The 13,213-nt window shown below is 39.4% G+C and overlaps 1 pseudogene; it reads left to right on the forward strand.

Moving 5' to 3' along the window:
* The first annotated feature begins 2,236 nt into the window (after positions 1–2,236).
* Positions 2,237–11,847, forward strand: LOC118225297 (annotated as a pseudogene).
* Positions 11,848–13,213: the final 1,366 nt, after the last annotated feature.

Below are 13,213 nucleotides of genomic sequence, written 5' to 3' on the forward strand. Positions count from 1 at the left end.
ATATATTTAAGGTTAAAGGTACAATGTTAAAAACCGTGATAATTTTAATATAGGCCTATGCTAAGGAATAGGCCTATCTGATGATTACTCAGCTTGTCAATTATTGACATATACTCAAGACATTCATGGCTTGCCATCAAGCATGTCTATCTTTCCCGCTAGCTTCCAATATAAGATTCCTGTCCAGGTACTGAAGGAGTCGGAAGATTTCTTTCGATGCTTCTTGGTCCCCCGAATAAACACAATGTGCTCTCTCGACCTCAATAACATTCATTGTTCGAAAACAGCTTCCGTATTGTTTGTGCCTGGGTAGAAAAGTCAGCTTTGAGTCATTGAGTGCCTATTTTTAACAAGGGTCGGGCGGCAGTCCTTGTCTGGAGTTTTAACGCAGGGTTCCTTTTCTTTGCCTGTAATAATCCAGCTCCCCTTAAAGTTGCTCTGGCCCTTTATTTTAGTTTTACTCCAGTTACAGCAACATCTCAACGGAAATGAATTTTAAGATAGCTAACAGACTCTGTGTGCACTAGTAGCTATCCTTCTCCTCAAAGGGTAATGCACACATGAAAGGATGTTGGCTATAGAACTGCAGTGCTATAGTCTACCTGATACCGGAGTCCAAAGTAACGTTGGCTTTACTTCTATGATACTTGGGCATATGCACATACATTTCTGTACATAGTCTAACAATGGTTATATATATATTATTTTCAGGGTTATGGGGGGAATTGGGGGGGGTCTGACCCCCCTAATTAAGACTTGGACCCCCCCCAAAAGAGGTAAAAACAACAGGTCAGTGGCGTCACTAGGGTTGGGGTCTAATGACGCCTCTGATGGGAAATATATTGTAATATTTACGATTACAGGTAAGGAGGATATATAAATAAATATATATGTTTCGACCCCCCCCAACCTGTTGTTTTTACCTCTTTTGGGGGCGGGTCCAAGTCTTAATTAGGGGGGTCAGAGTCAGACCCCCCCCAATTCCCCCCTTAATTCGAACACTGTATTTTTGTTTCACCTTGCAGCTAATTTAAATAAAGCTGAACCATTGGCACCATCCTAGCAGTAATAGCGTCCTGTTATGGTTTTCAGATTTTCTTTCAAAATATACCAATTACTTGGAGTATTGGTATTGGAGTAAAGTATTAGCATATTTACATATGTATGTATGGAAAACGAAGGTCTTATCTTATATTTTGCTTTTCAATCTGGCTAATTCAAAGCTAGCCAGTGACAGGTTGAGTCAGTTAACCACAAAAACATGAACTGGAGTTTTGTATGATTGTATGATTCAATTGTAAACAATTTAAATGTTTGTTTCATCTATGTTGCTTTTTGTTGTAAGATTATGTACTGATTATTATTATTGGTTGTGACCCTAATTACTTATCGGCACTGTTTGTTGCTTATAAGCAGGCTACATATTAATGTTAGATGGTATGGCTAAGAGTGTCCTATAAATGCTTAAGCAGAGACATGGTGAAAATCTGACCAGTTTGTTGGCTTTTATTTGATTATTGTTTATATTTTATTATACTTTTATTATACTTAATGTTTTGTGTCAGGTTGGGACACAATTCTCTGATAACTTTATCTGATAAAAGTAGTTAATTTATAATTGTAAATGCCCATACTTTAGAAATGTACATTTATTGTACTTAAATACATAAAGTTGATGTTCAAAAGCTTGAAGCATGAAACTCCAATAGTTTGGTAATGGAATTATGTTCGTTGCGATTCGGTGAGTTAAGATATAAAATATTGATAGCCTAATGTAAAACATCTAATGGGTTTTTTCCACAGGCACGCAGAGGCTTCATTGTGTAGCAACAGGTGCAGATTACTCATGTGTGTTCAGATTCAGGTTTAAATTAAGGTCATAATACTCTTTTTGGGGTTAATCCTGTAGGAGTGAACGAGTTCTACACATCCTTCGTTAATTATACTTCACTCTTAAACCACAGGAAGCATGGAATCCGAACATTTAACAGTCTGCTTACCATATCAACATGAATCTGTCTCCTAATTTTATGAATTACTCTTATACGTATTTTCTTCATATTTTCACTTCATATTTTTTAATGCACAATTTGTGTTTTCTTATTTATTTTTGCCATTTCTGTTGATATTGAATGCTACAGCCATGCATAAATTAGTTTTTAAATGTGTTCCATCCTGTGACTTGTGTAAGATATAATTTTCACACTTTAATTTTGTGAAGGAGTGAAAGCTGAAAATGGCAGACTCAGGTGAAGAGGTTGCTGTTGTGGGCATTGGTTGCAGTTTCCCTGGAGGTGAGGTATTTGCCTTTCAGAAAGTTGTCAATATAGGCTACATTTTTTGGGGAAAGAAATTGCAGTGATTTATTTCACTGTATGCTGGCATCATATCGTGCAGTTAGTTAATATCCTTCAGGCAATTCAAACTTACGTCAAAAAGGGGGAAATGAAAGTCAGGTTTTAAATATATTTGAAATTCTTAAAACAAATGACAGCACAGTCACCAAGTTCAGCTATTGATTTGATTTCTCTGTGCTTTTTCATATTGTATTAAGAAATGTTTGTGTGTAGTAGTGCCAGCCAGTGTACCAATGTAGGCTACTTTGCCTGTTTACAAGAAGATTTAGGCATAGCTTTACACATCTGTGTAATCCATCTAACTAAAGGCAAGGTGGGCAGGCAAGGTGGGCAAGGTGGGCAAGGTGCCATTTTTGCAACTTTTCAGTCTTGCAGTAAGGTTGTGGTGACTAAAAACTGTGTAGCACGTTTTTCTAGACTACAACCCAACCTTTATTATTATTTTTATTATTGTTGTTATTTACCTCCCCAGCATTTAATGGCATAGTAAATTACAAATGCAATGGCCTTATGTAGCTTTTACAATTAACCTTGAGGTAATGTGAACATTAAACTGATGTATTATGTTGAGGATTATGAAAATTAATTTAAATTTTTTTTTTTTTTTTTAAATAAATAAAAAGTTATTTGATTTCTTAAAACAGAGTACAATGTAAATCAAATGCAACAGTCTATGGTAGCCTTGTCACAATTATTTAGGCAACATAAAATGTTGGATAATTTTCAAAATTATAACAGTGATTGGCATATTTTGAATAACATTGAATATATTCAATATTGCCATTTTCTCAATATTTTTGATGATCAGGGTAAATATGAGCGCTATTATCTGGCAGCATAACTTCAGGGCTACACAGTAAAATGATAGAGATAATGATGATGATAATGATAAATTGTTCCAATCTCCAGTCTTAACTTACAGCTCAGATCCAACATCTGTTCAGCCAGTAAAAACAAATAGCCATTTAAAAAATGATTATACTCAACTCCATTATGGAGTATGCACAGTAGATGTTCAGTTCATTGATCTGTAGAGTCCCAATAGCCATAGATCTAATTTTCCAAATGGTCAGTAGTATACGAATTTGCCATTTCATACCTGTAGGAAAAGGTATGCTAATGATTGATTTCTTGACTGGTTGGAACTAAGGACAGTATAATGTACTGGAAAGGAAGTGTGTATCTGTCTTCACAGCTTGTTTAGAAAGTACTCAGTTAAAATAAACGAAAACATTAAAGCACTTATTTTAAAGCAATTTTAAAATGAATGTACTGCATTTATGTAATGCATCCATACCACCATTTTAGAGCTATATAGTGAGTAAATCTATAAAAGTTGTTTTTCAAGTTTAAAAAAAAACTGATTTTAGTAAATTCGAGCAGACTGACAGAATTATGAGTACACTTTTAACCAAGCCTTTTTTTTCCTGCATTTCAAGAATATTTTTGTGTACATTTCTATAAATGAGGGACCAGATTGTAAATACAAGACTGTAATCACTTATGCATTAGTCTGCTACATTTTTGGATTTGAATTCAGATTTTATTTTCTTTATTTCATCCTCTGTGGATGAACATGTATATGCAATAAAACTGTGAATACAAATTGGCAGGAAAATAGACAGAAACAAATGCGTCCAGTGCAAATAGCAATAGTACAGTAGATGCAATTTTCAGGTTATGAATATAGAAAGTGTCCCAGTCTACCATAATAAGAACTGTGCATGTCTTCCATGGCAGAATCAAGCTTATTATGTCTCTTTGTACAGAACTCCAAGATGTCATATCAAATTGCACATTGAACTGGACATATGTCTTTGAACATTAACATAATATTTACAAAGATGCCATAAAATAAAGGCATAAAGAAGTAATTCCCTAAATATGTGCACTTTTTAATTGCCTAGAGAACTAATGGATGGTGATCTAATAGTGACAGTAAATATACTCCTACATCTGCCAGGTGAAGGACTTACTAATTTCTGGAAGATTCTGCTGGAAGGAAAGAACTGCACAGTGCAAATTCCAGATGACCGATTTGACCCAGCGTTCTGGTATGATTCTGATGACAGCAAAGCTGGGAAAACACAAACTGCCAAAGCAGCACTGATTGATGGGTAAGCTACAAGTTCCCTACAGTTACCCTAGTATATTATGAACTGCATATTGATGAAATGCATGCAGTTGAGATTTATTCCTTATTATAAGCAAAAATATAATTTTACATTAGTGTCATATCCAACATATTTAAATTGTTCATACAATTGTGCTCTTAGATATTTTCTGATAGAAACAATTGTTTCATTTTTCTTTGTAAATCAATTGTTAGTTTTATTTCCTTACAATTTAACATAGTGAATTGAGCAGCAAGTCAACACAAATCTCAATGTATCTCAAAGAAACACAATGCAGTAGTGAAATAAAAGTGCTGGACAATTTAATACCCAGGTTGAATGAGTTTGACCACAAGTTCTTTGGAATCACTGAGACGGAGGCAGACCTCATGGATCCCCAGCAGAAGCTCTTGCTGGAGTGCACCTACAGAGCACTGGAGACTGCTGGGATACCCATGGAGAAGGCCAGTGGAACCAGAACTGGGGTTTTCATTGGTACAAACTATTAATTTTTTAGTGAGATAAAAATGCCTTCTTTCAGGGTAGGACAAGGTAAGGCTGCCTGTTATTTACACACAGCTATAGCAGTTTTAGTTCTTTCTGTTGAACCTTTTTCTTAGTTTTTAGAATTATTTTTAATTGATCTCTTTGGTACTTCACTTCAAAACATATGGACACATGGGATCTATAATGCTCACAGTGATTCAAGAGCATGGTTTAATGTCTTGCTTGGTTGGCCGTCTGTTAATTGCATTAAAACAAAGTATCAAATCCAATTTTTCAGAAGGTAGTTTTTTGGGCAAACAAAACAACACTAAACTCAAACCTTTCTGTACATTTTTGACATGTTGTGACAGCAGTTATAGACTGACCCAGAAGGAAAATCTGTATTCTGTCTGTTTGTGATGTCATGTTGATGGTTGAGCTACCCTTCTTGTTTTTCCAGGAGACTGTGAGATAGCTGTCTGTGGTGGGGTCAGCTGCATCCTTGAGCCACGGATCTTTGTCACTCTCAGCAAAGCCAAGATGCTCTCACCCGACGGCTGCAGCAAACCTTTCTCCAGCAGAGCAGATGGCTATGGGAGAGGGGAAGGCTGTGGGGTCATCCTGCTCAAGCCACTGAAAAAAGTGAGGCAGTAATACTGTGTTTATAAGAACATAAGAACACATAATACTGCCCTTCTACATTCACCACTTACCTACAAACTAGAGCGCATCCAGCACTACATCAAGCCTTTTACATCAAGAATATGAACGCCTCTAGGAACTCAATTACATGACTAGGCCAGCTGTTCCACATATTCTCACCACTTTTTGTTTTTGGGGGATACTGAGTTTCTGTAGGGCAGCTGACTGTCAGCTCATATATGAGTCTCCCAGTGCAGCCACTTTCTGTACTGTGAGCACATTTCTATCTGTTACCCTCGCTGATTCCCCTTAGGAATAAAGTGAAATATACATAGAGAGGGTAGTCTGGCCACTATCCTTTTAAAAAAGAACTACTTCCTTGTCTGGTGGCTACTATTCAATCACGATGGGATAGTGGGAAAAAAAATTACCATAAAATTGACACAGGTTTTTCCTTATCCAGATTCCTGATGCTGCTTTAAATGGTGACTAGTTGTTAAACTGCTGTATCACACAGTCCTCTATTGTAATATACAGTATTCTAAAAACAAATGGAAGTATTCAAATATTTCCGATACAGATGTAGCTCATTTGTGTTGACCCTACTACCACTCTCTCCCTTTAATACATGTGTATATATATACCTTTATATCTTTATAGCTATCTTTTATGCAGGATCATGAACTTTTCTTGCGATCTGTTTTTTTTCTCTCTCTTGTAAAAAACAACAAAACACTTTTCTGATCTGTTATTCACTTAGATTCAGTTTTGGGGGCGACATGGGGGCGACATCACCAGGACGTCCATGGCCCAGCAGGAGGAGCTGCTCCACAGAATTTACTCTGCAGGGTTTGATCCATCACATGTCCAGTACATAGAGGCTCATGGGACTGGAACCCCAGCAGGAGATCCAACAGAAGCAGGCAGCATCTCCAGAGCCATTGCCAAAGCCAGACCTCCAGGAGAAGCACTCTGCATTGGCTCAGTGAAAGGTAACATCGGGCACACTGAATCAGCAGCTGGAGTGGCAGGACTCATCAAGGTGCTTCTGATGATGCACTATGAAACCATTGTTCCCTCTCTATTCCACTCTGAGGACAGTGCCAGCATCGATGCCAAAGTCTTGAACCTGAAAATTCCCACTAGAGTAGAGAAGTGGGAAAAGACTGGCCCAGCAGAAAGGGCTGCAGGTATCAATAACATTGGGTTTGGAGAGACCAATGCACATGCCATAGTCAGAGAGTACAGGCAGGTGGACTATTCTATACCCACCAATCAGGATTCAACAAAACTCTTTGTGTTGTCTGCAGCTTCTGAAAAGTCATTTGAAATGATAATTGCAGACACAAGTCAAGAGCTGGCTGCAGTAGATTTACAATCTCTGGCATATACATCGGCATGTCGGAGAAGCCACATGAAGCACAGGTATAGAAGAGTGTTTCTGACATCCTCTCGCAGTAACCTACAGGAAAAACTCAGATCGGCACTGAACGAAAGCATTTTACCATTAAAATCAGGTTTAAAGTTAGTTTTTGTGTTTTGTGGAAATGGAGTGACCTACAGAGGCATGTGCAAGGGACTGTTGAAAGAGAATCCCATATTCAGAGACAAAATGAAAGAGGTTGAGAACCTGTTCCATAATTACAAAAGCACTAACATTTTGGAGAAACTGGAAAATGACTATGACAATGATGATTATTCAAAACCAGATGTTGTCTACCCCATTCTCTTTGCTATCCAGGTTGGAATTTTCAGCCTTCTAAAGCACTGGGGTATCAGACCTGATGCTGTTCTTGGGCACTCTGTAGGAGAGGTTGCTGCTGCCCATTGCTCTGGTCTTCTGTCTCTTGAGGATGCAGTAAAGGTGATCTATTTCCGCAGTATGTTGCAGAGCAAAGTCACAGGAGGGAAGATGCTTGTTGTCAGTAAGATAGCCGTATCAGAAATCCTGAGGCTCCTGCCTGCTTACTCAGGGAAAGTCTGCTTAGCTGCCTTCAACAGCCCTCAGTTCTGAACACTATCAGGTGAAGCAGATGCAGTCGAAAGTCTTCACCATAAGCTGAAGACCTCTTTCAACGACAAGAATCTGTTCCTCCACATTTTAGATGTCCCTGCTGCTTACCACAGTCATTTGATGGATACCATCCTGGACCAAATACAGGGCAGTGTAGGATCTTTGCAAGAGAATGAAATGGAGGCAGAGTTGTTTTCCACTATGACTGGAGAGAAGTGTTCTCAAGGGGATTTTAGCTCAGGGAAATATTGGACCAGAAATGTTTGTGAGCCTGTTGCATTTGAACAAGCTTTGAGATCAGTAGCCAAAGACAAGAAGAACGTAGTCTTTGTAGAGATAGGTCCAAGAAAGGCCCTGCAGAGGAACCTCATGGAGACATTAGGGAATGACATCACTGTGCCCCCCACTGCGCAACCAGATAAAGACCATGAGACACTGCTAACCTCGGTGTCAAAACTCTTTGAGCTGGGGGTGAATGTAAACTGGGAACATCTCTATAAAGGACATGAGGAACCACTAACATCGTTCCCAAGGTATCAATTTGATTGCGTAAAGAAGGAGGTGTACTTTGAAACAGTGAGGCAGGGCAATGAAACAATGTCTCGTAACCGTCACCCTATTATAAGACCCACAAAGCACAACAGCACAGAGTTCACCTGTAATCTTTCCTCAGGTGCAACAAAGTACCTAAGTGAACACAAACACAATGGCATTGCCCTTGCCCCCAGTGCTCTGTATGTTGAACTGGCTCTAGCTTCTGTCATAGCCAGTATGAAGTCAAATGTGTCTCTTAGCTCACTGCAGCTCAGTATCAGTTTCCAAAGTCCATTTGTACTCAGTGAGACCTCCCCCAAAATGAAAGTACAGGTTGAGCCATCAGAGGAAACAGCAGAATTTAAAATACATTCTCAGTCAGCTACCTATGCCTCAGGTGCCATTGAATGGAAAAATGGATCAATGGCTCCTGAGCAAAAGAATATCGCTCTGGATTTTGTGTTCAAAAGATGCCAATCAGTCATAAGGGCGGAGCAGGTCTACACAGCCCTCTCTCAGGCAGGATTTCAGTATGGTTCAGTCTTCCGAGAGCTGGGAGATGTGTACTATGGGGAGGAGTTCAAGGAGGCTATTTCGAACTTCAGGGTTCCAGATGAAATGATGAGGCAGCTGCAGGACTACTATGTTCACCCTATAGTGCTGGATCAATTTATGCAGATGATAGGTGTTGTAGCCGGGAATAGATTTTCATCAAGGCCTGGATTCCCATCCGCCATGGGCTGTGTCACTGTGTCTGGTCCCCTGCAGAATGAAATGGTCATATATCTGAGAACAGTCAGAGAGACATCTGATGGGTTTGAGGTATGGGGCTGTTTCACAGACAAAGAGGGTCATGTTTTAGTTGAACTGAGACACGTGAGGATGTTCTTCCACAATGTTCTTCTTTCACAATGAGCAGCATGCCACCACTGAGGATGTCAGCCCCTGTCACAAACCAAAAGCCTTAGTTTTTGCTGATCAGTTAGGGGTGGCTGATTTTTTACAGCAGTATTTACACTCAAGTTCTACTTTCATCCAGTTCGAGGAACTTGGAAAACTATCCAACTTCAAAGTTACAGAATTGTTTACTGAATTCATGGTTCCAGATGGTGTCAAGAAGTTTGAAGATGTTTTGTTCATTTCTGGCCTTCAAAATCTCAGTGACTTGAAAACAGAAATGATCCTTGATCACCTGGTCGACTGCTGTGAGCTTTTACGTGAAATTGTTTTTGCACTGAACACTACCAAATACACCGACACTATCAGAATTATAACCTACAGATCAGCAGAGGGGACAGTAGACCGTATCAGTCCAGGTTTTGTCATTTCTGGCATGACTTGAGCCTGCGCAGCTGAACTTTTAGGTTTGTCATTCCAGATAATTGATCTTGCCTCTATGACAAGTGAAGACCTCAGTTCGTTAGCTCATACTTTATGTTCCTACCCAGCCAGCAAATACTCAGAGCTGACGATAAGCAATGGTCAGATTTATTCAAGTACAATCGCTCGCACTCCCATTAAAACCATTGAGAGTCCTGAAAGGGTAGTTTACTCTTCAGGGTCTGAGAATCTCATCCTGCAGACTACTGACCCTTACAGAATGACAAAGCTGTCTGCAATTCCTTGTAGTGAACCTGGAGACCAAATACAGGACCAAACTGTTGAGGTTCAACTGAGTAAAATCTGTGTTCATTCATCAGATTACTTCCCGGTCAGTGTCTCTGATCTGAACTTTGGTCAGACCATGTACTGGAACAAACACGTATCACAGAACCACAAACTCCTGACTCTGGACTTCAGTGGAACTGTTACAGCTGTCGGGAAGGATGTGGGGAAACTGAAATTGGGAGACAACATTGTTTCATGTTACCCCATTACTGCATCATCAAAGGTTGTGATTTCAGAAGCTGCATGCTATAGAACAATTTCTCAAGGTAGTACCATGCATTTCCTTCTTTGTCCTTGCATGGGAAATATTGCATTGTGTCCTTCCGAAAGTAATAGAAAATAAAAAGTTGGCCATTATTTCTCTTGAACCGGATTCATATCTGGTGCAGGTGCTGATGCTTACCGCAAATCAGTCAGGGTGGAATGTCATTGTAGGGACCCAACTTAGCGGACTGCTACAAAATGTGAAAAAGTGCGATGCATTTGTACTTTTGCCTCCATTTGATGCATCTTTGGTTGATAAAGCTTGCAGTGTTTCTACTGCCAGAAACATTGTTTTAGTGTATGATAACCAGATGCCACCTATTCTTTTGCGAAACATGTTAAGAACAGATAGTGAAAATGTTTGTGTTCAGATTGTTCAGGTGGCTCATCTGTTCCAGAAAGCATACCTAAAGAAGCAAAAAAGATTGATCAACAGCTGGCTGAAATCAATGCGATTGATTGAAGTTCCGGAACTGAAAAACATTGTCTTTCAAAGAAAGACTTCCGGAAGCATTGATTGCCTGCCTGTTCAGGTATCAAAATCCTACTTTTGCTCAGACACCACATCCATAGTTGTGCTTGATGGAAAAACCAAGGATGAGGTATCTCACCTTCCAATACAAGAGAAGCCAAAACAACTTTTCCTGCAGAAGTCTGTGTACATAGTGACGGGGGGTCTTTCTGGGCTGGGGTTTGAAACAGTGAAGTTCATTGCTCAAAGAGGAGGTGGATGCATTGCCATTCTAAGCAGAAGGTCTTCATCTCATTTGCAGAATGAGATATTCACCCTGCAGAATCGATACGGCGTGTCCATCATCAGCATACAGTGTGACGTCTCCCTTTCAGAACAGGTTGTGAAGGCAGTCGTTGAGATTGAACAGAGGTTTCCTTCCTGTCCAATTAGAGGGATATTTCACAGTGCAGTTGTCCTGCATGATGGTCTAACTTGAAACTCTCAACAAGTCACACTATGAAAAAGTGTTCAGGCCAAAGATTAATGGTGCTTTAAATCTCCATCATGCAACAATGCACTGCAAACTGGACTATTTTGTGTGCTACTCTTCCATCTCCTCTTTCATTGGCAATTCCACTCAAACAAACTATGCCGCTGCCAATTACTTCCTGGACATGTTTTGCCATTATTGGAGGAGGCTTGGACTGGCTGCACAGTCTATTAACTGGGGGGCTTTGAACCTGGGCCTCCTATTGAACAAGGATTCTTTGCAGAGATTTTTGGAGACAAAGGGAATGATAGTGATGAATGTGGCAGAATTTCATGATGGTCTGGAGCAATGTTTGTTGAAAAACAATGCTCAACAGGTTGTGTGCAAGTTCAGCTTCAAAAACCTTAGAAATCACGTGCTGTCTCAAAACACCTCCCTGAATATACGTCTGTCAGCTTTGGTAAATGAAGAACTGAGAAACATATGCACAGAACCCAGAGCCCAGCTGTCACCTACACCCTCTTCGGCAGGGGACTGTGTCAGGACCACGATCCATGAGACTTGCAATGTAGACTTTGAAGAGCTGAGTGATGATACAGCACTGGCTGCTCTGGGTGTCGACTCAATGGTGGCCATGACTCTGCAGAACCTCATCTTTCAAGAGACAGGAGTCAATGTTCCCCTTGTTAAATTTCTTGACCCAAACAGCACTCTGTTTACTTTAGTATCAATCGTGGAGGAAAGAGAACAGTGCCGATTTCAAAAGGATGTATAAAATTACCAATGAGTTTGACTGAAAAAAAGAAAGATGAGTTCACACAATTTTAGACATTTCCTCTTCAAACTACAGCAGTTGTTGGGATTGTTTTTATAAAGAAAAATAATCTTTGTTTAAAAACAGAACAAACATATTCAAGAATCTGAAAAGATGTTGTATAATAATAAATAAAACTTTAAAATAAAGGAAGGAATACTGACTCATCAAAACAATTGTAAATGAAAACAAAGTAAAAAAAAAAAACCCATGGTAATATAAATAAAAATACAAATAATTATAATGACTGTTTTATTCATGTAGCTCTCTCTCTCTCTCTCTCTCTCTCTCTCTCTCTCTCTATATATATATATATATATATATATATATATATATATATATATGTATATATATGTATACACACACACACACTCACACATACTCACCGGCCACTTTATTTGTTACACCTGCTTGTTTTAACGCAAAGAGCCTGCTCCTCCAAAGAACAAATTGTGTGGCCACATCTCAGTGTATAAAGCATGCGGACATCGTGAAGATGTTTAGTTTTTTTTTTGACCAAACATTAGAATGGCTGAGATCTGTGACCTAAGGGACTTTAACCATGGTATGATTATTGGTACCAGAAACAGTTGCTCCAGCATCTCAGAAACAGCAGCCCTCCCAGAATTTTTATGCACTACAGTCTCTAGCATTTGCAGAGAATGGTGCAATAAACAAAAAAATCCAAAGAGCGGCTTTTCTATGGCTTAGAACACCTTGTTAATGAGAGAGGTCAGGGGACAATGGGCAGACTTGTTCAAGCAAACAGAAATGCAATAAATAACAGCTTATTTTACAATAGTGGTGTGCATAAAGGCATATTGGAATGCACTACATGTCGTACCTTGAAGCAGATGGGCTACAGCAGCAGAAGACCACGCCGAGTTCCACTTCTCTCAGCTAAGAACTGGAAGATGAGGCTATAGTGGGGAGGAACTGAGTGATGTTATGAAGTCAGCATGGGCCAAAATCCCTAAGAAATATTTACAGCACCTTGTTGAAACTATGCTGCAAAGAATCACAGCAGTTTTTATACTGGCCATAAGGAGTAAACGTTGTGCTTTGTGACATGGCGCACTATCCTGCTGGAAGTATCCTTTTGAAAAAGGGTAGAATGTGGCCACATTTTGGTTTCACCATGTAGACATTACAGCACTTTTTATAAATAGTCCCCCTATTTTAGGGCATCATAACTTATGGGACGAATGGCATAAGAGGGGTTTCTGAATAGTCAAGTGTGTCCAATTGCTTCCTTCATGCAGGTATAAGACAGCTTTAAGTATCTAGCCTTGATTCTAGGCTTTTGATTGCCTTTGGACTCTGTTATTGGTGTTTGCAACATGAGAAGTCATGAAAATGAAAGTCAAGGAATCCAT

This window comes from Anguilla anguilla, chromosome 4, assembly GCF_013347855.1.
Source record: "Anguilla anguilla isolate fAngAng1 chromosome 4, fAngAng1.pri, whole genome shotgun sequence".
NCBI classification, from domain to species: domain Eukaryota; kingdom Metazoa; phylum Chordata; class Actinopteri; order Anguilliformes; family Anguillidae; genus Anguilla; species Anguilla anguilla.